Source organism: Arachis stenosperma, chromosome 6 (genome assembly GCF_014773155.1).
Source record: "Arachis stenosperma cultivar V10309 chromosome 6, arast.V10309.gnm1.PFL2, whole genome shotgun sequence".
In the NCBI taxonomy this organism is placed as follows: Eukaryota; Viridiplantae; Streptophyta; class Magnoliopsida; order Fabales; family Fabaceae; genus Arachis; species Arachis stenosperma.
In genome coordinates, this window is record NC_080382.1 from 100,884,930 (window position 1) to 100,909,048 (window position 24,119).

General features: G+C 40.1%; 2 non-coding genes across 2 annotated transcripts; one reads left to right on the plus strand and one right to left on the minus strand.

Annotated features, from left to right (window-relative positions):
• Positions 1–251: 251 nt before the first annotated feature.
• Positions 252–359, plus strand: LOC130938420 (small nucleolar RNA R71). Its single transcript, XR_009069587.1, has one exon. It is a non-coding gene; the product is annotated as a small nucleolar RNA R71 (small nucleolar RNA).
• Positions 360–14,399: 14,040 nt separating this feature from the next.
• Positions 14,400–14,507, minus strand: LOC130938281 (small nucleolar RNA R71). Its single transcript, XR_009069453.1, has one exon. It is a non-coding gene; the product is annotated as a small nucleolar RNA R71 (small nucleolar RNA).
• Positions 14,508–24,119: the final 9,612 nt, after the last annotated feature.

Genomic DNA, 24,119 nt, shown 5'->3' on the forward strand with positions numbered 1-24,119 from the left:
ATTTTATTCTGAGCCAATATGGCATTTAGAGTGTCAATCTCAAGAACTCCTTTCTTCTGACTAGTCCCATTGTTCACAGGATTTCTTTCAGAAGTGTACATGAATTGGTTATTTGCAACCATTTCAATCAATTCTTGAGCTTCTGCAGGCGTCTTCTTCAGATGAAGAGATCCTCCAGCAGAGCTATCCAGAGACATCTTGGATAGTTCAGAGAGACCATCATAGAAAATACCTATGATGCTCCATTCAGAAAGCATGTCTGAGGGACATCTTCTGATTAATTGTTTGTATCTTTCCCAAGCTTCATAGAGGGATTCTCCATCCTTCTGTCTGAAGGTTTGGACTTCCACTCTAAGCTTACTCCATCTTTGTGGTGGAAAGAACTTTGCCAAGAAGGCATTGACTAGCTTTTCCCAAGAGTCCAGGCTTTCTTTAGGTTGAGAATCCAACCATATTCTAGCTCTGTCTCTTACAGCAAAAGGGAATAGCATCAGTCTGTAGACCTCAGGGTTAACCCCATTAGTCTTGACTGTGTCACAGATTTGCAAGAATTCAGCTAAAAACTGATGAGGATCTTCCATTGGAAGTCCATAGAACTTGCAATTCTGTTGCATTAGAGAAACTAATTGAGGCTTTAGCTCAAAGTTGTTTGCTCCAATGGCAGGGATAGAGATGCTTCTCCCATAGAAATTGGGAGTAGGTGCAGTAAAGTCACCCAGCACCTTCCTTGCATTGTTGGCATTGTTGTTGTTTTCGGCTGCCATGGGTTCTTCCTCCTTGAAGAATTCGGTCAGGTCCTCAACAGAGAGTTGAGCCTTAGCTTCTCTTAGCTTTTGCTTCAAGGTCCTTTCAGGTTCAGGGTCAGCTTCAACAAGAATGCCTTTGTCTTTGTTCCTGCTCATATGAAAGAGAAGAGAACAAGAAAATATGGAATCCTCTATGTCACAGTATAGAGATTCCTTTAGGTGTCAGAAGAAAAGAAGAGTAGAAGACAGAAGTAGAAAATTCGAACTTATCAAAGAAGATGGAGTTCGAATTTTGCATTAAGGAATAGTGTTAGTCCATAAATAGAAGGATGTGAGAAGAAGGGAAGTAATTTTCGAAAATTAAGTAAAAGATTTTGAAAACATTTTGAAAAACACTTAATTGATTTTCGAAAATAAGAGTGGAAAAGAAATCAAGTGATTTTTGAAAAAGATTTTGAAATTAGAAACTAAAAAGATTTGATTGAAAACTAATTTGAAAAAGATATGATAAAAAAATATGATTGAAAGGTTATTGTCTTAAAAAGATGTGATTGAGAAGATATGATTTGAAAACCATTTTAAAAGATATGTTTTGAAAATTATTTTAAAAGATTTGATTTGGAAAATTAGTAACTTGCCTAACAAGAAAAGATATGATTCAAACATAAAACCTTCCTTAACAGAAAAGGCAAAAAATGTTCAATCAAATCATTAATTGTTAGAAAGTATCTTTGAAAGGAAAGAAATTAATTTTGAAGGCATTTGATTGAAAAGATTTGATTTGAAAAAGATTTGGTTTTGAAAAACTTGAAAAAAATTGATTTGAAAACAAAATCTTCCCCCTAGCACCATCCTGGCGTTAAACGCCCAGAATGGTATACATTCTGGCGTTTAACGCCCAAAATGCTACCTCTTTGGGTGTTAAACGCCCAACCAGGTGCCCTGGCTGGCGTTTAAACGCCAGTCTGCCTTCTTCACTGGGCATTTTTGAATGCTCAGCTTTTTCTGTATAATTCCTCTGCAGTGTGTTCTGAATCTTCAATCCCTTGTATCATTGACTTGAAAAGACACAATTTAAAAATATTTTTGGATTTTTAATAATTAAAATGCAACAAGAATCAAATAACAATGCATGCAAGACACCAAACTTAGCAGTTTGTATACTACTGACACTAATGAACTGAAAATGCATATGAGACACACAAAATACTTCAAGTCAATAGAATTCAAAGGTTAGAACACAAAAATCATCAAGAATTACTTGAGGATTCTTAAGACACATGAATGAATGCATGCAATTAACACCAAACTTAAGATGAGACACTAGACTCAAACAAGAAATATTTTTGGATTTTTATGATTTTGTAAATTTTTTTGTATTTTTCGAAAATTAAGTGGAAAAAGGTATCAAAATTCTTAATGAAAATTCCAGGAATCAGTGCAATGCTAGTCTAAGACTCCGGTCCAGGAATTAGACATGGCTTCACAGCCAGCCAAGCTCTCAAAGAAAGCTTCGGTCCAAAACACTAGACATGACCAAAGGTCAGCCAAGCCTTAGCAAATCACTGCTCCAAAAGCAAGATTGATACGAAATCAACAAGCTCTTGTGGTGATAAGTTGAAACCTCGGTCCAATCAGATTAGACATGGCTTCTCAGCCAGCCAGATTTCAACAAATCATCATGAAACTCTAGAATTTATCTCCAAGAATTTCGAAAAAAAAAATACCTAATCTAAGCAACAAGATGAACCGTCAGTTGTCCAGCCTGAACAATCCCGGGCAATAACACCAAAAATTTGATGTTGTTGCCGGATCTTGGCACTGATGTTACCAAAGGCTTGCTCAAAACTAGAACAATCCCCGGCAACGGCGCCAAAAACTTGGTGCGCGAAATTGTGAACTATACTTTTTCACAACTCTCATAATCCCTGGTAATGGCTCCAAAAACGTGGTAGCTCAATACCATGGCATTACACAACTTCGCACAACTAACCAGCAAGTGCACTGGGTCGTCCAAGTAATAAACCTTACGTGAGTAAGGGTCGATCCCACGGAGATTGTTAGTATTGAAGCAAGCTATGGTCATCTTGTAAATCTTAGTCAGGCAAACTCAGATATATATGGTGATGAACGAAAATAACATAAAAGATAAAGATAGTGATACTTATGTATATCATTGGTGTAAGAGCTTCAGACAAGTGTATGAAGATGCCTTCCCTTCCGTCTCTCTGCTTTCCTACTGCCTTCATCCAATCCTTCTTACTCCTTTCCATGGCAAGCTCGTGTAGGGTCTCACTGTTGTCAGCAGCTACCTCCCATCCGCGCAGTGAAAGCTAATGCACGCACTCTGTCACAGTGCTGCCAATCACCGGTTTGGTTCCCTCCCCTACCGGAATAGAATAACTCTTTTGCGTCTATCACTAACGCCCAGTAGGTTACAGGTTTGAAGCACGTCACAGTCATTCAGTCATTGAATCCTACTCAGAATACCACAGACAAGGTTAGACCTTCCGGATTCTCTTGAATGCTGCCATCAGTTCTTGCCTATACCACGAAGACTCTGATCTCACGGAATGGCTGGCTCGTTTGTCAGGCGAGCACTCGGTTGTCAGGCGATCAACCATGCATCGTGCAATCAGGAATCCAAGAGATATTCACTAAGCCTCAGATGCTTGTAGAACAAGAATGGTTGTCAGTCACCTTGTTCATGGGTGAGAATGGTGATGGGCGTCAATCATCACCTTCATCAGGTTGAAGAACAAGTGATATCTTGGATAAAGAACAAGCGGAATTGAATGGAAGAACAATAGTAATTGCATTAATACTCGAGGTACAGCAGAGCTCCACACCCTTAATCTATGGTGTGTAGAAACTCCACCGTTGAAAATACATAAGAACAGGGTCTAGGCATGGCCGAATGGCCAGCCTCCCAATGATCTAAGAACTAAAATGTCCAAAGATGATCTAGAGATCTAAAAGTGATCAAAAGATTTCTATACAATAGAAAAAGGTTCTACTTATAATAAACTAGTAGCCTAGGGTGTACAGAAATGAGTAAATGACATAAAAATCTTTTTCCGGGCCCACTTGGTGTGTGCTTGGGCTGAGCAATGAAGCAATTTCGTGTAGAGACTCTTCTTGGAGTTAAACGCCAGCTTTGGTGCCAGTTTGGGCGTTTAACTCCCATTTGGGTGCCAGTTCCAGCGTTTAACGCTGGGATTTCTTGAGGTGACTTTGAACGCCGGTTTGGGCCATCAAATCTTGGGCAAAGTATGGACTATTATATATTGCTGGAAAGCCCAGGATGTCTACTTTCCAACGCCATTGAGAGCGCGCCAATTGGGCTTCTGTAGCTCCAGAAAATCCGCTTCGAATGCAGGGAGGTCAGAATCCAACAGCATCTGCAGTCCTTTTTGGTCTCAGAATCAGATTTTTGCTCAGGTCCCTCAATTTCAGCCAGAAAATACCTGAAATCACAGAAAAACACACAAACTCATAGTAAAGTCCAGAAAAGTGAATTTTAATTAAAAACTAATAAAAATATACTAAAAACTAACTATATCATATCAAAAACATACTAAAAACAATGCCAAAAAGTATACAAATTATCCGCTCATCAGTCATCTATGTACACCTCCATGAATTTTCCTAAGTGAGAGGAAAATACTTTATTCATTAGTCATTAGTATATAGCCCCCGCGTTCTTTAACCCAAAAGGTGTTACTATATAGCAATAATTAGCCTTTGGAATTATGAATGAGGTCTTTTCCTAATTTGTCTTGTACATTGGGATTTAGTTGTATCTCGAGTAGGCATCCATAAAGGACAGTAGTCAGTAGCCTAAGAATGAGTCGACCAGGGCGTCAATGCTAGGAAGAGGATATGGGTCTTTGGGGCAAGCTTTATTGAGGCCGGTGTAATCAACACACATCTCCTACTTTCCATTTTGTTTTTTTTTACCAAAATGACATTAGCTAGCCACAATGGGTATTTTATCTTCCTTATGAACGCTGCCTCTAGCAGGGCGTGTACTTGCTCCTCCACGACCTGTGCCCTTTCTGGCGCTTTTGCTGAATAGGTCAGGAGCCTCGGTATACTACGAGTTCATGGGACATCAGGTCGGGATCTATGCCAGGCATGTCAGAGGATTTCCAAGCAAAGAGGTCGGAGTTTCTCCTTAGTAGATCAACGAGTTGTTCCTTCAGGTTTTTCTCTAGGTTAGCCCTTATATTAGTTGTTTTGTCAGGGTGGTCTCCAATTTACACCTCCTCTACCTTGCCTCCCGGTTGGGGGCACAATTTTTCTTGAGTTTGGACTCCACCCAGTTCAATCGTATTGAATTCTTTACTCCTAAGGCTAACTTTTAAATTAACGCTTTCGTTGTAGCACTTACGCGCTAGCTTCTGGTCCCCTTTAATGGTGGGAATTCCTTCTGTTATGGGGAACCTTCATTCAGATGTGAGGTGTTAAGACGACAGCTACAAGTCGATTCAAGGTGGTCTGACCTATTAAAGCATTGTATGCCGAGTTGACATCAACCACGATGTAATTAATGTTTAGTGTCTTTGACCTCGCCCCCTTTCCAAAAGTGGTGTACAATGAGATGAACCCTAGGGGTTAGATTGGTGTATCCCCCTGTCCAAATAGGTTGTCTGGGTAAGCCTTTAAATCCTTTTCTTCCAGCCCGAGCTTGTCGAAGGGGGGTTAGAATAAGATGTCCGCCGAACTACCCTAGTCTATCAGGGTTCTATGGAGGTTTGCATTTGCGAGGATCATTGTGATCATCACGTGATCGTCATGCCCATATGTTATCCCTTGGGCATCTTCCTTAGTAAATGAGATGATAGGTAAGTCAGGAATTCTAATCTCCTCTCCAACTTAGTATACCTCTTTAAGATGTCTTTTCCGTGATGATTTTGACATTCCTCCTCCAGCGAAACTCCCATTAATCATGTGTATGTGTCACTCTGGGGTCTGAGGTGGATGCTCTTGTTGTCTTTCCTCTTCATCCCTCCTTCTCATTCTCAGGTCATTTGATCTATCTGCCAAGTATCTATCTAGCCGGCCTTCTCTGGCCAGCTTCTCAATGACATTCTTTAGGTCATAACATTCGTTAGTGGAATGTCCATAGAGCTTATGGTACTAACAGTATTCTGTCCAACGTCCTGCCTTCTTATGTCTGATTGGACGAGGTGGCAAAAGCTTCTCGGTGTGGCATATTGATAGGCAAGGATTGTCGTCGGTCTAGATTTTCTTCTTATAGAAATAATGATTTCGTTGTAAGCATAGCTCCAAATCAACAAACAACTCTCACATCAAATTTAAATTTTGGTTGTCACAAGTAGCAAACCTCAAATAAGAATTAACCGAAGTATTTAGACTCTGGGTCGTCTCATAGGGAATTGCAATGAAGTGAATGATTATTAGCTACGAAGATGCAAGGGGGTTTGATTGATGAAGGGCAAAAAAGGTAAATAAATAATTAACTAATAAAATAAAGGAAAAATGTTCTTGGCTAGACATAGGTAATTGAGATCACCATCCTTGTCTACAAACCATGTATTGACAATTGTAAGGAACCAACCTATTAAGTCTACCTCCAAAAGCTTTAAGTACGCATAATATACTCCTAAGCTTGAGGTACGTGAAATAGGCTTGTTCAATATCAATCCATAAGTCCTAACCTAGCTACTAATTGACTTGGTAGTAGGCTAGAGTCAATGGTTATTAAATTGACGACATAGGGTTCTCAAATCACCAATTCATTGAGATCCAATGACTCAAGGTCGCTCAATTCCCTTGGCCTAGGCCAAGAGTAAAGATAACTACTCAAAAACTAAAGGAAGCATTCTATCAAACAACTAGAGTTCAAGAAAATTAAACATCACAAAATGCAAGAATAAATGGAACCCATAACTAATATAAGTAAGAAATCAACAATAGCAATGAAAATAAACATAAAAGAGACATGGAAACATAAAATTGCATTAAAAGAAATCAAGATTCAACAATGGTTCATCAGCATAAAAGAGAGCAAAACAAGGAATTAACAAGAGATCAAGACAATTAAGGTATTAGAACAAGGAATTGTGAAGGAAACAAGATTAAATCAAGAAATTACACTTAGATCTAAGAGAATTTAACCTAATCCTAACCTAATTCTAGAGAGAAGAGGGAGCTTCACTCTCTAGAAAACTAACTAAAGGCTCATCATGACTAACTAAATGCTCCCCCCTTTACTCTAGCTTGAATTCTGCATGAAATAGCTTCAGGAATGAGTTGGATTTAGGCCTAGACAGTCCAGAAATCGCCTCCAGCATTTTTCCTTTAAGTGAGTCACGTGCGAACATCGACGCGTACGCGTGGGTCACACATCGCGTCGCTTGAAACTTTCTTATCCACGCGTACACGTCATGTACACGTACGCATCGCCATTCAACGTCAGATGCGCGCGTGTCCATTGATGTATTCCTAATCCTTGTTTTCTCATGCATTCTCCATTTTGTATGCTTTTCTCTTTACTTCTTCCATCTAATACTTGCTTTATGAACCTGAAATCACTAACAAACACATCGAGGCATCAAATGGAATTAAGGTGAGTTAAAATCACCAATTTAAGGGCCTAAAAAGCATGTTTTCACATTTAATCACAAATTGAGGGAGAATTACAAAACTATGCTATTTCATTGGATAAATATGGGAAAAGGGTAATAAAATTTCCTAAATTAAGCACAAGATAAACCACAAAATTGGGGTTTATCAAACCTCCCCACACTTAAACTAAGCATGTCCTCATGCTAAATTCAAGAAAGAAGCAAAGGGTATCAACTTTTATTCAATGTAAACTACATAAATGCAACCTATCTAGATATATCTATCTATATGAATGCAATCACTTGGTCAAAACAAATCAACTTCCAAGAAAATATGTGTAGGCATAAGGGCTAAAGAAATAGGAATCAACTCAAACCAAACCCACAATTGGATTGAATTATCAGAACAAATTCACAAACTTGCATGAAGAAGAATGATTATGGAGAAAATATGTACTTGAGCAACCGAACCCTCACCGGATGTGTATCTGCTCTAGTCACTCAAGTGTTTAAGGGTTGATTCACTCAATTCCCCCCCTAATCATGCTTTCTAAGATTTGTTCTTCATCTAACAATCAACAATCATTCAATGCATGCATACAATCATTATGAGGACTTTCCATAAGGTTGTAATGGGGCTAGGGTCAAGGTACGGTCATATATGGTTAAGTGGACTAAGATTTGAATCTTTGATTAACCTAGACTTCCCACTTAACCTATATATTAGCCTATACAATTAAGTGCTAACCTAACTACCCATTCTTCACTTTCACATACTCATGCATTATCTCTATTTCGCAACACTTATGCATTGATCTTATTGGACTTTGCTTTGGGGTATTTTGTCCCTTTTTTGTTGTTTTTCTTCTTTTTTCTTTCTTTTCATTTTTTTCAAACTTTGTACAAGAACATCAATGCATAAGGTTAATACATTTAATCTATACATGAGCATGTACCCAATTCCCAAATATAGAATTATAAAACACCCTTTTATCCCAACCAATGTTCCCAATTCTCCCCAAACTTGACTAATAAGCACTCTCACTAGCCTAAGCTAATCAAAGATCCAAACAAGGGACTTTTATTGTTTTTTTTTTTGCTTTAGGCTTGTAATGTGCCACAATAAATAATAATTGGGTTAAGCATATGCTTAAAATTGGCTAACAATGGAGAGTAAAAGGTAGGCTATTTATGTAAGTGAGCTAATGAAACAATGGCCTCAATCATATAAGTGCATGTATACAAGGAATGATGGAAATATAGAATTAAACAAATCAAGGATCACAATCATAGAAAGAGAACAATTACACACAAGAAGGAAAAATAAGTGGTTATAAGATGTAACCACACCATTAGGCTCAAATTTCATAAGCTTGTGTTCTTAACTCAAAACATGATCCACAAAGTGTATAATTCAAACAAGTTCTAAAAAAAATTTTCAATCAATTGGGGTGGTGCCCTATAGATCAATTCCTTGAAAAATTTCTATGTTTTGACTAAGCTTATTAATGCAATATTGTGATTGAGAGGTTCTAAAAATTCCTTAGTGTATCCCCTTTTTCTAATCAAAACAACTTTCATATGCAAAAGGATTAACTAGATCTCAAAAATCCAAAATATTTTCCAATCACAACCAAGAAAAATTAAAACAACTAAATAAAGAAAATCTACTAAAAATATGAAATGTATCCAATCTAAGGTGCAAAATGCAATAAACTAAAATAAAATTATGCAACAACTAAAATAAAGGTGTCCAAAATACTAGTATATACAACAATCTTAAAAAAATGTGTAGAATAAAGCAAAATAACAGAAATTAGGAGATAAATGTCTGAAAATGTTCACCAAACATAGCTATCTACCGACGGCGATGACGGTGACCTCCCCACACTTAAAATGAAGCATCGTCCTTGATGCTACTGCTCAGGTTCATGGGAGTCAACAGTCACATCTGGCTGCTGGGTCTCAGGCTGTGGCTCCTCAAGGGGCTGCTGTGCCTCCTGGGTGGTCTGTGTTTGTGGAGGTGCCTCTGGCTGAGCCTGCGCCTCCTCATCAGATGAGAAGAAAGCAGGAAGAGGGCGCAACTCAACGTCCAGTGCCATGAACATCTGATCCACTCTGTCCAGACATCGAATAATATGGCGCTCACTGCACTCCATGAAGCGGAAAAGACGCTGAACTAAGAGATATGTCGGCTGGGGTGCTAGTAGTGGTGCTACTGGCGTCGATGGTCCTGCTGCGACTGAGGAAGAAGAGGGTCTAGCTGGTGCTGCTCTGGCTCGAGCTCAAGATGCACGCCGGGATGGGGGCTTCTCGTGCAGCCACATACCCCATGGAATAACATCCTCCTTATCGTCGTCGTCTGGGGGTAGTGGTGACACGTCATTGTCCCTCTATTGAGCACCGGCTAGCTCAGCCATTCTAGTGACCAGAGTGGGAAATGGAAGTATGCCACGGATATGTGCTCGCCACATGTATCTCCTGATCAACCGGGGGAAGTATACCTCCTTCCCCTCCATAACACAACCAATCAGGACGAGCATGTCCATCGGAATCTCTGTAAAGTGGGTAGTAGGCATGACATAGGTGGTAAAGATCTGCTGCCAAGTCCTAGTCTCCCTAGACAGATAAGTAAATAACATCCCCTTGGGCTTCTTGTTGTCAGAATTTATCACCCAAGGGGCATCCGGGGTGGCAATAACACATCTCAAAGCCTCGTAATTAAAGGTCAAACAATACATCGCTAACTCCGCCTGCTCATAGGTATCTGTGGCACCAGTCTTAGGTAGGCAATGTAGTGCATCCTCAATAGTAGCCTCGGTAACCAAAATTTGCTCGCCTCATAGGTAAATCGAATCAAGGGTCACTCTGAAGAAGTTACAATAAAATTCATTGACCCATGATGTGTTTATCTCTATCAACAAAACCTAGGCCCAATCCCTGAATACGAGCCTCCATGGAGTGCCTCAGGTCGGTGGGAAGGGACAATTTCTTTTCAATGTTCAGATTCTTCTTCCGATAGGTCAGGAAATGGAGCTCACAGTACAGGTGATGAGCGGATAATTTGTATACTTTTTGGCATTGTTTTTAGTATGTTTTTGATATGATATAGTTAGTTTTTAGTATATTTTTATTAGTTTTTAATTAAAATTCACTTTTCTGGACTTTACTATGAGTTTGTGTGTTTTTTTGTGATTTCAGGTATTTTCTGGCTGAAATTGAGGGACCTGAGCAAAAATCTGATCCTGAGACCAAAAAGGACTGCAGATGCTGTTGGATTCTGACCTCCCTGCATTCGAAGCGGATTTTCTGGAGCTACAGAAGCCCAATTGGCACGCTCTCAACGGCGTTGGAAAGTAGACATCCTGGGATTTCCAGCAATATATAATAGTCCATACTTTGCCCAAGATTTGATGGCCCAAACCGGCGTTCAAAGTCACCTCAAGGAATCCCAGCGTTAAACGCTGGAACTGGCACCCAAATGGGAGTTAAACGCCCAAACTGGCACCAAAGCTGGCGTTTAACTCCAAGAAAAGTCTCTACACGAAATTGCTTCATTGCTCAGCCCAAGCACACACCAAGTGGGCCCGGAAGAGGATTTTTATGTCATTTACTCATTTCTGTACACCCTAGGCTACTAGTTTCTTATAAGTAGGACCTTTTACTATTGTATAGAAATCTTTTGATCACTTTTAGATCTCTAGATCATCTTTGGACATTTTAGTTCTTAGATCATTGGGAGGCTGGCCATTCGGCCATGCCTAGACCTTATGCTTATGTATTTTCAACGGTGGAGTTTCTACACACCATAGATTAAGGTGTGGAGCTCTGCTGTACCTCGAGTATTAATGCAATTACTATTGTTCTTTCATTCAAATTCCGCTTGTTCTTTATCCAAGATATCACTTGTTCTTCAACATGATGAAGGTGATGATTGACGCCCATCACCATTCTCACTCATGAACAAAGTGACTGACAACCACTCTTGTTCTACAAGCATTTGAGGCTTGGTGAATATCTCTTGGATTCCTGATTGCACGATGCATGGTTGATCGCCTGACACCGAGTGCTCGCCTGACAAACGAGCCAACCATTCCGTGAGATCAGAGTCTTCGTGGTATAGGCAAGAACTGATGGCAGCATTCAAGAGAATCCGGAAGGTCTAACCTTGTCTGTGGTATTCTGAGTAGGATTCAATGATTGAATGACTGTGACATGCTTCAAACCTGTAACCTACTGGGCGTTAGTGACAGACGCAAAAGAGTTATTCTATTCCGGTAGGGGAGGGAACCACACCGGTGATTGGCAGCACTGTGACAGAGTGTGTGCATTAGCTTTCACTGCGAGGATGGGAGGTAGCTGCTGACAACAGTGAGACCCTATACGAGCTTGCCATGGAAAGGAGTAAGAAAGGATTGGATGAAGACAGTAGGAAAGCAGAGAGACGGAAGGGAAGGCATCTTCATGCGCTTATCTGAAGTTCCTACCAATGAATACATAAGTATCACTATCTTTATCTTTTATGTTATTTTCGTTCATCACCATATATATCTGAGTTTGCCTGACTAAGATTTACAAGATGACCATAGCTTGCTTCAATACTAACAATCTCCGTGGGATCGACCCTTACTCACGTAAGGTTTATTACTTGGACGACCCAGTGCACTTGCTGGTTAGTTGTGCGAAGTTGTGTAATGCCATGGTATTGGGCTACCACGTTTTTGGAGCCATTACCAGGGATTATGAGAGTTGTGAAAAAGTATAGTTCACAATTTCGCGCACCAAGTTTTTGGCGCCGTTGCCGGGGATTGTTCTAGTTTTGAGCAAGCCTTTGGTAACATCAGTGCCAAGATCCGGCAACAACATCAAATTTTTGGTGTTATTGCCCGGGATTGTTCAGGCTGGACAACTGACGGTTCATCTTGTTGCTTATATTAGGTATTTTTTTCGAAATTCTTGAAGATGAATTCTAGAGTTTCATGATGATTTGTTGAAATCTGGCTGGCTGAGAAGCCATGTCTAATCTGATTGGACCGAGGTTTCAACTTATCACCACAAGAGCTTGTTGATTTCATATCAATCTTGCTTTTGGAGCAGTGATTTGCTAAGGCTTGGCTGACCTTTGGTCATGTTTAGTGTTTTGGACCGAAGCTTTCTTTGGAAGCTTGGCTGGCTGTGAAGCCATGTCTAATTCCTGGACCGGAGTCTTAGACTAGCATTGCACTGATTCCTGGAATTCTCATTAAGAATTTTGATACCTTCTTTTTCCACTTAATTTTCGAAAAACACAAAAAAATTAAAAAATAAAAAAAAAATCATAAAATTCAAAAATATTTCTTGTTTGAGTCTAGTGTCTCATCCTAAGTTTGGTGTCAATTGCATGCATTCATATGTCTTAGTGATCTTCAAGATGTTCTTGATGATTCACTTGCTCTGATCTTTGAATTCTATTGACTTGAGTATTTTGTGTGTCTCATATGCATTTTCAGTTCATTAGTGTCAGTAGTATACAAACTGCTAAGTTTGGTGTCTTGCATGCATTGTTATTTGATTCTTGTTGCATTTTAATTATTAAAAATCCAAAAATATTTTTAATTTGTGTCTTTTCAAGTCAATGATACAAGGGATTGAAGATTCAGAACACACTGCAGAGGAATTATACAGAAAAAGCTGAGCATTCAAAAATGTCCAGTGAAGAAGGCAGACTGGCGTTTAAACGCCAGCCAGGGCACCTGGTTGGGCGTTTAACGCCCAAAGAGGTAGCATTTTGGGCGTTAAACGCCAGAATGTATACCATTCTGGGCGTTTAACGCCAGGATGGTGCTAGGGGGAAGATTTTGTTTTCAAATCAATTTTTTTCAAGTTTTTCAAAATCAAATCTTTTTCAAATCAAATCTTTTCACTCAAATGTTTTCAAAATTAATTTCTTTCCTTTCAAAGATACTTACTAACAATTAATGATTCGATTGAACATTTTTTTGCCTTTTCTGTTAAGGAAGGTTTTATGTTTGAATCATATCTTTTCTTGTTAGGCAAGTCACTAATTTTCCAAATCAAATCTTTTAAAATAATTTTCAAAACATATCTTTTAAAATGGTTTTCAAATCATATCTTCTCAATCACATCTTTTTAAGACAATAACCTTTCAATCATATTTTTTTATCATATCTTTTTCAAATTAGTTTTCAATCAAATCTTTTTAGTTTCTAATTTCAAAATCTTTTCAAAAATCACTTGATTTCTCTTCCACTTTCAATTTTCGAAAATTATCAATCAAATTTTCAAAATGTTTTCAAAATCTTTTAATTGAATTTTCGAAAATCCTCTTCCCTCCTTCTCACATCCTTCTATTTATGGAGTACCACTCCTTCTAAATGCACAATTCGAACCTTATCTAATTAAAGTTCGAATTCTTCTTCTCCTTCTTCTTTCTATTTCTCTTTTCCTCTGACATTTCAAGGAATCTCTATACTGTGACATAGAGGATTCCACATTTTCTTTTTCTCTTCTCTTTCATAAGAGCAGGAGCAGAGACAAAGGCATTCTTGTTGAAGCTGATCCTGAACCCGAAAGGACCTTGAAGCGAAAGCTAAGAGAAGCCAAGGCACGACTCTCTTTAGAGGACCTGACCGAATTCTTCAAAGAAGAAGAACCCATGGCAGCCGAAAACAACAACAATGCCAACAATGCAAGGAAGGTGCTGGGTGACTTTACCGCACCTACTCCCGACTTCTATGGGAGAAGCATCTCTATCCCTGCCATTGGAGCAAACAACTTTGAGCTTAAGCCTCAATTAGTTTCTCTAATGCAACAGAATTGCAAGTTCCATGGACTTCCAATGGAAGATCCTCATCAGTTTTTAGCTGAATTCTTGCAAATCTGTGACACAGTCAAGACTAATGGGGTTAACCCTGAGGTCTATAGACTGATGCTATTCCCTTTTGCTGTAAGAGACAGAGCTAGAATATGGTTGGATTCTCAACCTAAAGAAAGCCTGGACTCTTGGGAAAAGCTAGTCAATGCCTTCTTGGCAAAGTTCTTTCCACCACAAAGATGGAGTAAGCTTAGAGTGGAAGTCCAAACCTTCAGACAGAAGGATGGAGAATCCCTCTATGAAGCTTGGGAAAGATACAAACAATTAATCAGAAGATGTCCTTCAGACATGCTTTCTGAATGGAGCATCATAGGTATTTTCTATGATGGTCTCTCTGAACTATCTAAGATGTCCTTGGATAGCTCTGCTGGAGGATCTCTTCATCTGAAGAAGACGCCTGCAGAAGCTCAAGAATTGATTGAAATGGTTGCAAATAACCAATTCATGTACACTTCTGAAAGGAATCCTGTGAACAATGGGACTAGTCAGAAGAAAGGAGTTCTTGAGATTGACACTCTGAATGCCATATTGGCTCAGAACAAGATATTGACTCAACAAGTCAATTTGATTTCTCAAAGTCTGTCTGGAATGCAAAATGCACCAAACAGTACAAAGGATGCTTCATCTGAGGAAGAAGCTTATGATCCTGAGAACCCTTCCATGGAAGAGGTGAATTACCTAGGAGAACCCTATGGAATACCTACAATTCTTCATGGAGAAATCACCCAAATCTCTCATGGAAGAATCAAGAGAGACCTCAACAAGGTTTCAATAACAATAATGGTGGAAGAAACAGGTTTAGCAATGGCAAGCCTTTTCCATCATCTTCTCAGCAACAGACAGAGAGTTCTAAGCAGAATACTTCTGACTTAGCAACAATGGTCTCTGATCTAATAAAGACCACTCAAAGTTTCATGAATGAAACAAGGTCCTCCATCAGAAATTTGGAAGGACAAGTGGGTCAGCTGAGCAAGAAAGTTACTGAACTCCCTCCTAGTACTCTCCCAAGTAATACAGAAGAAAATCTAAAAAGAGAGTGCAAGGCCATCAACATGGCCGAATATGGAGAGGAAAGAGAGGAAGAAGACGCCACTGAGAAAGACCCCAGTGGGCGTGCACCACTCTCCTCTGAGTTCCTCAATGAGGAACCTTGGGAATCTGAGGCTCAAAATGAGACCATAGAGATTCCATTGGACTTACTTCTGCCATTCATGAGCTCTGATGAGTATTCTTCCTCTGAAGAGGATGAGTATGTTACTGAAGAGCAAGTTGCTAAATACCTTGGAGCAATCATGAAACTAAATGACAAGTTATTTGGAAATGAGACTTGGGAGGATGAACCTCCCTTGCTCACCAAAGAACTGGATGACTTGTCTAGGCAGAAACTGCCTCAAAAGAGGCAGGATCCTGGGAAGTTTTCTATACCTTGTACCATAGGCACCATGACCTTCAAGAAGGCCTTGTGTGACTTAGGGTCAAGTGTGAACCTCATGCCCCTCTCTGTAATGGAGAAATTAGGGATCTTAGAGGTGCAAGCTGCAAGAATCTCATTAGAGATGGCAGACAACTCAAGAAAACAAGCCCATGGACTTGTAGAGGATGTTCTGGTTAAAGTTGAAGACCAGTACATTCCTACTGATTTCATAGTCCTAGAGACTGGGAAGTGCATGGATGAATCCATCATCCTTGGCAGACCCTTCCTAGCCACAGCAAAGGCTGTGATTGATGTTGACAGAGGAGAGTTAATCATTCAAGTGAATGAAAAATCCTTGGTTTTTAAGGCCCAAGGATATCCCTCTGTCATCATGGAGAGGAAGCATGAAGAGCTCCTCTCAAAACAGAGCCAAACAGAGCCCCCACAGTCAAACTCTAAGTTTGGTGTTGGGAGGCTACAACCAAACTCTAAGTTTGGTGTTGAAACCCCACATTCAAACTCTAAGTTTGGTGTTGGGAGGTTTCAACACGGTTCTGAGCATTTCTGAGGCTCCATGAGAGCCCTCTGTCAAGCTAATGACATTAAAGAAGCGCTTGTTGGGAGGCAACCCAATGTTTTATAATTAATTATTTTCTTTTGTTATTTTATCTTTTTTGTAGGTTGATGATCATAAGAAGTCACAAAAACAATGAAAAAAGCAAAAACAGAATGAAAAACAGGAAGAAAAACAACACACCCTGGAGGAGAAGAAACTGGCGTTCAAACGCCAGTAATGCTAGCTGTTGGGCGTTTAACGCCCAGTCTGGCACCATTCTGGGCGTTTAACGCCAGAAAGGGGCACCAGACTGGCGTTAAACGCCAGTAAAGGGCAAGAACCTGGCGTTAAACGCCAGGAATGGGCACCAGCCCAGCGTTTAATGCCAGAAATGGCTCAAAACGTGATTTTGAGCAACATTTGGTGCAGGGATGACTTTTCCTTGACACTACAGGATCTGTGGACCCCACAGGACCCTACCATCACTCTCTCTCTTCTTCCCCCATTCACCAATCACCTCAACACCTCTTCCCCAAAAACCCCTCACCTATCAAATCCCATCTTTCTCTTCACCACTCACATCCATCCTTCATAAAACCCCACCAACCTCACCCTTCAAATTCAAACCACTTTCCCTCCCAAACCCACCCATAATGGCCGAACCTTTACCCCCCTCTCTCCTATAAATACCCTTCTTTAACTCTTCATTTTCACACAACCTAAACCCCCTTTCTTACCCTTCTTGGCCGAACACACTACCATCTCCCTTCTTCCTCATTTCTTCTTCTTCTACTCTCTTCTTTCTTCTTTTGCTCGAGGACGAGCAAACATTTTAAGTTTGGTGTGGTAAAAGCGTTGCTTTTGTTTTTCCATAACCATTTATGGCATCCAAGGCCGGAGAAACCTCTAAAAAGAGGAAAGGGAAGGCAAAAGCTTCCACCTCCGAGTCATGGGAGATGGATAGATTCCTCTCAAGGGTGCATCAAGACCACTTCTATGAAGTTGTGGCCTTGAAGAAGGTGATCTCCGAGGTCCCCTTTTCACTCAAAAAGGGTGAATATCCGGAGATCCGCCATGAGATCCGAAGAAGAGGTTGGGAAGTTCTTACCAACCCCATTCAACAAGTCGGAATCTTGATGGTTCAAGAGTTCTATGCCAATGCATGGATCACAAAGAACCATGACCAAAGTGTGAACCCGAATCCAAAGAATTATCTCACTATGGTTCGGGGGAAATACTTGGATTTTAGTCCGGAGAGTGTGAGGGTGGCGTTCAACTTGCCTATGATGCAAGGAGATGAGCATCCTTACACTAGAAGGGTCAACTTTGATCAAAGGTTGGACCAAGTCCTCACAGTCATATGTGAAGAGGGCGCACAATGGAAGCAAGATTCAAGAGGAAAGCCGGTCCAATTGAGAAGGCATGACCTCAAGCCCGTGGCTAGAGGATGGTTAGAGTTCATACAACGCTCAATCATCCCCACTAGCAACCGGTCCGAAGTTACCATAGACCGGGCCATCATGATCCATAGTATCATGATTGGAGAAGAAATAGAGGTTTATGAGGGTATAGCCCAAGAACTCTATAAGGTGGCGGACAAGACCTCCACCTTGGCAAGGTTAGCCTTTCCTCATCTCAATTGTCACCTCTGTTATTCAGTTGGAGTTGACATAGAGGGAGACATTCCCATTGATGAGGACAAGCCCATCACCAAGAAAAGGATGGAGTACACAAGAGATCTCACTCATCATGAGATCCCTGAGATTCCTCAAGGGATGAATTTTCCTCCACAAAACTATTGGGAGCTACTAAACACCTCCCTAGGAGAACTAAGTTCCAACATGGGACAACTGAGGGTGGAGCATCAAGAACACTCCATCATCCTTCATGAAATTAGAGAAGATCAAAGAATCATGAGGGAGGAGCAACAAAGACAAGGAAGAGACATTGAGGAGCTCAAGCACTCCATAGGATCTTCAAGAGCAAGAAAGAGCCGCCATCACTAAGGTGGACCCGTTCTTTGATTTCCTTGTTATTGTTCTTCTGTTTTTCGAATTTAATGCTTATGTTTATCCATGTTTGTGTCTTATGATCATTAGTGTCTTAGTGTCTATGCCTTAAGTTATGAATGTCCTATGAATCCATCACCTTTCTTCAATAAAAACGTGCCTAATTGATAAAAGAAAGAATTGCATGAATTTTGAATTTTATAATAGTTTAATTATTTTGATGTGGTGGCAATATTTTTGTTCTCTGAATGTATGCTTAAACAGTGCATATGTCTTTTGAATTTGTGGTTCATGAATGTTGGCTCTTGAAAGAATGATGAAAAAGGAGACATGTTACTGAGGATCTGAAAAATCAATAAAATGATTCTTGAAGCAAGGAAAAGCATTTCAAAAAAAAAAACCGAAAAAAAAACGAAAAAAAAAGAGAAAGGAATAAGAGTTGTGATCCAAGGCAATAAGAGTGTGCTTAAGAACCCTGGACACCTCTAATTGGGGACTTTAGCAAAGCTGAGTCACAATCTGAAAAGGTTCACCCAATTATGTGTCTGTGGCATGTATGTATCCGGTGGTAATACTGGAAGACAGAGTGCTTTGGGCCACAGCCAAGACTCAATAAATAGCTATGTTCAAGAATCATCATACTTTACTAAGAGAATCATTAACACTATCTGGATTCTAAGTTCCTAAAGAAGCCAACCATTCTGGATTTCAAAGGATAGAGTGAGATGCCAAAACTGTTCGGAGGCAAAAAGTTAAAAGCCCCGCTCATCTGATTAATACTGATCTTCACAGATGTTTTTGGAATTCATTGCATATTCTCTTCTTTTTATCTTATTTGATTTTCAGTTGCTTGAGGACAAGCAACAATTTAAGTTTGGTGTTGTGATGAGCGGATAATTTGTATACTTTTTGGCATTGTTTTTAGTATGTTTTTGATATGATATAGTTAGTTTTTAGTATATTTTTATTAGTTTTTAATTAAAATTCACTTTTCTGGACTTTACTATGAGTTTGTGTGTTTTTCTGTGATTTCAGGTATTTTCTGGCTGAAATTGAGGGACCTGAGCAAAAATCTGATCCTGAGACCAAAAAGGACTGCAGATGCTGTTGGATTCTGACCTCCCTGCATTCGAAGCGGATTTTCTGGAGCTACAGAAGCCCAATTGGCACGCTCTCAACGGCGTTGGAAAGTAGACATCCTGGGCTTTCCAGCAATATATAATAGTCCATACTTTGCCCAAGATTTGATGGCCCAAACCGGCGTTCAAAGTCACCTCAAGGAATCCCAGCGTTAAACGCTGGAACTGGCACCCAAATGGGAGTTAAACGCCCAAACTGGCACCAAAGCTGGCGTTTAACTCCAAGAAAAGTCTCTACACGAAATTGCTTCATTGCTCAGCCCAAGCACACACCAAGTGGGCCCGGAAGAGGATTTTTATGTCATTTACTCATTTCTGTACACCCTAGGCTACTAGTTTCTTATAAGTAGGACCTTTTACTATTGTATAGAAATCTTTTGATCACTTTTAGATCTCTAGATCATCTTTGGACATTTTAGTTCTTAGATCATTGGGAGGCTGGCCATTCGGCCATGCCTAGACCTTATGCTTATGTATTTTCAACGGTGGAGTTTCTACACACCATAGATTAAGGTGTGGAGCTCTGCTGTACCTCGAGTATTAATGCAATTACTATTGTTCTTTCATTCAAATTCCGCTTGTTCTTTATCCAAGATATCACTTGTTCTTCAACATGATGAAGGTGATGATTGACGCCCATCACCATTCTCACTCATGAACAAAGTGACTGACAACCACTCTTGTTCTACAAGCATTTGAGGCTTGGTGAATATCTCTTGGATTCCTGATTGCACGATGCATGGTTGATCGCCTGACAACCGAGTGCTCGCCTGACAAACGAGCCAACCATTCCGTGAGATCAGAGTCTTCGTGGTATAGGCAAGAACTGATGGCAGCATTCAAGAGAATCCGGAAGGTCTAACCTTGTCTGTGGTATTCTGAGTAGGATTCAATGATTGAATGACTGTGACGTGCTTCAAACCTGTAACCTACTGGGCGTTAGTGACAGACGCAAAAGAGTTATTCTATTCCGGTAGGGGAGGGAACCACACCGGTGATTGGCAGCACTGTGACAGAGTGTGTGCATTAGCTTTCACTGCGAGGATGGGAGGTAGCTGCTAACAACAGTGAGACCCTATACGAGCTTGCCATGGAAAGGAGTAAGAAAGGATTGGATGAAGACAGTAGGAAAGCAGAGAGACGGAAGGGAAGGCATCTTCATGCGCTTATCTGAAGTTCCTACCAATGAATTACATAAGTATCACTATCTTTATCTTTATGTTATTTTCGTTCATCACCATATATATCCGAGTTTGCCTGACTAAGATTTACAAGATGACCATAGCTTGCTTCAATACTAACAATCTCCGTGGGATCGACCCTTACTCACGTAAGGTTTATTACTTGGACGACCCAGTGCACTTGCTGGTTAGTTGTGCGAAGTTGTGTAATGCCATGGTATTGGGCTACCACGTTTTTGGAGCCATTACCAGGGATTATGAGAGTTGTGAAAAAGTATAGTTCACAATTTCGCGCACCAACAGGTTAGGAAACCTGGCTGTGTCAGTGGTCGGTAGCTGCTGATTCTCTTTATCCACTTCATTAAGTGGGTTCTTAGCATAGTTGGCATTAGGAGAAAGAGTAGAGGCTTGAAGTGTCTTCCTCTTTTTAGAAGTAACCTTTGCTTTCCCTCTATCAGACATCCTGAAAAGAATAGATATGACAGGATATAAGCAATTAAGGCAAGTAGAGGAAAGAAAGCAAGGAACGACATATACATGAAAATAAGAGGATTGACATGTAATCTTGAAGTGAGTTAAGAGAGAAGAATTCTTGGAATGCAAGAAACAAAATTCATAAATCTAACAAAGCTACAAACCAAGAATTCAAGCTACAATTGCAGAATGCTTGTTTATTAAGCCTAATAAGCGTCATACCCAAAATAATGGTGAAAAGGTTAGTTTGAAAGCAAAAAGAGAAGTTAGTTGGTTAATCAAGTTAGAGGTTAGAGAACCGGTTCAAAAATTAACGGCATGACGGTTATTGGCTCAATCAAAAGAAATGCACAAAGTATGGAAGTAAGCATACTCACATTTATGAAGATGATGCAGTCATTGATGATGAAATATGAAATTGCATAAAAGCATATAATATGGAAAACAAATCATCAATCAATGTCCTGGTCACTAAAATTGTAACAATTGGTGTGGAAAGATTGAAATATGCACTATGTATGACGATAAGCAAGTTGGAAGCAGTTTTGAATCAAAAGGGTCACACTAGTGAAATCCACCAATTATTGCAAAGGAATGAACCTTGTTCAAGAAAATCACAAATTAAAGTCAAATGATAAGTTTAATATAACTCAAAAGGCATTTGACTTAACTTGAAAAGTGAAAACACAAAAAGGTTCAAATCGAAGAAATAGGGTTAGGCAAGATACTATTTTGTCACAGAAATCTGACAAAGAGTTCCTTGGACCAAACCTTTCGATGCGTATCAAAGGGAATCAAAATAAACACGGGAATGCCAACCAAGTAGCCTAAGAATTGAACTTGGTGAGGTCAAGGAAATCTCAATTTCAAAGTTGTCAAGTTCAATTTTAGGTAGCAAGTTTAAGGACAAAACAATTTCCAGAAATTTGAGCAGCATTCCAGTAGTAAATCGGACGTTCCCAGATTGTAAATAGCAAAATACAAGCATATGAATCCAAAATTTGCAACAAGCATGGTAAGAGCATGGATTACAGATGTTTAGGCAGCATCAAACACAATCATACAATTAAATCTCAGCAAGCAGCAGTTGGTAATAGCATGTAAAATAGAAATCATCACAGCAACCATTATTCAGCAAGGCATGCAATATTTGAGAAGTAAACAAGAACGGAGAACCTATCAGGCCTAGATTCCTCTAACCACATCCTAACTACCTAACAACATGTATTTCTATCTAACTTAACAAATGGAGTAATCACTAAACTAACTAGAATGATCAACCAAAATTAATTAAAACAAAGAAAAACAAAGCAGCAGGCAGGGGAAAGGCATGGAACCTGGAATGGAAAGCAGAACTGAAATGGAAAATAGAGAGGGGAACTAGGAAATGAGAAGAAGTGGAGGGCTATAGTGCTGCTCAAGAATTGTGGCGGTGCGGTGGTGTAGGCAGAGGGACAAAGCAGAACAAGGTAGAGTCGCGGGGTAGAGGTGCGACTGGGCGAAGTAGGGAAGGGGTGAAGCAGAGAAGGGTTGGTAAGGGTTGGTGGCTCTGGACGGAGGCCACTGGTGTCAATGAGTGTCGTGGCGGTTGGTGCACGAAATTGTAATCATCAATGGCGCCATCAACATGGTACGCTCAATTTCAATCTTAACTCTTTATCACAACTTCGCACAACTAACCAGCAAGTGCACTGGGTCGTCCAAGTAATAAACCTTACGCGAGTAAGGGTCGATCCCACGGAGATTGTTGGTATGAAGCAAGCTATGGTCATCTTGTAAATCTCAGTCAGGCGGATTCAAATGGTTATGTAGGATTAATGATTAAAAGATAAATAAAACATAAAATAAGGATAGAGATACTTATGTAATTCATTGGTGAGAATTTCAGATAAGCGTATGGAGATGTTTTGTCCCTTCCGTCTCTCTGCTTTCGTACTATCTTCATCCAATCCTTCTTACTCCTTTCCATGGCAAGCTGTATGTTGGGCATCACCGTTGTCAATGGCTACAGTCCCGTCCTCTCAGTGAAAATGTTCAACGCACTCTGTCACAGCACGGCTATTCATCTGTCGGTTCTCGATCATGTCAGAATAGAATCCAATGATTCTTTTGCGTCTGTCACTAACGCCCCACAATCGTGAGTTTAAAGCTCGTCACAGTCATTCAATCCCTGAATCCTACTCAGAATACCACAGACAAGGTATAGACCTTCCGGATTCTCAAGAATTCCGCCATCAATTCTAGCTTATACCACGAAAATTCTGATAAAGGAATCCAAGAGATATCCACTCAATCTAAGGTAGAACGGAGGTGGTTGTCAGGCACACGTTCATAGGTGAGAATGATGATGAGTGTCACGAATCATCACATTCATCAAGTTGAGGAACAAGTGATATCTTAGAACAAGAATAAGCTAAATTGAATAGAAGAACAATAGTAATTGCATTAATACTCGAGGTACAGCAGAGCTCCACACCTTAATCTATGGTGTGTAGAAACTCCACCGTTGAAAATACATAAGTGATAATGGTGATCATTGGCTTCGGCCCTAGAGAGGGAACCAGAAGAACCAAGATAGCTACCAAGATAATCTAAGAACTAGACGTCCAAAGATGAAAATACAATAGCAAAAGGTCCTATTTATAGAGAACTAGTAGCCTAGGGTTTACAGAAATGAGTAAATGACATAAAAATCCACTTCCAGACCCATTTGGTGTGTGCTTGGGCTGAGCATTGAAGCATTTTCGTGTAGAGGCTTCTCTTGGAGTTAAACGCCAGCTTTTGTGCCAGTTTGGGCGTTTAACTCCCACTTCTGTGGCAGTTCCGGTGTTTAACGCCGGGAATTCTAAAGCTGATTTGGAACGCCAGTTTGGGCCATCAAATCTCGGGCAAAGTATAGACTATTATATATTTCTGGAAAGCCCAGGATGTCTACTTTCCAACGCAATTGAGAACGCACCAATTGGGTTTCTGTATCTCCAGAAAATCCACTTCGAGTGCAGGGAGGTTAGAATCCAACAGCATCTGCAGTCCTTTTCAGCCTCTAAATCAGATTTTTGCTCAGGTCCCTCAATTTCAGCCAGAAAATACCTGAAATCATAGAAAAATACAAAAACTCATAGTACAGTCCAGA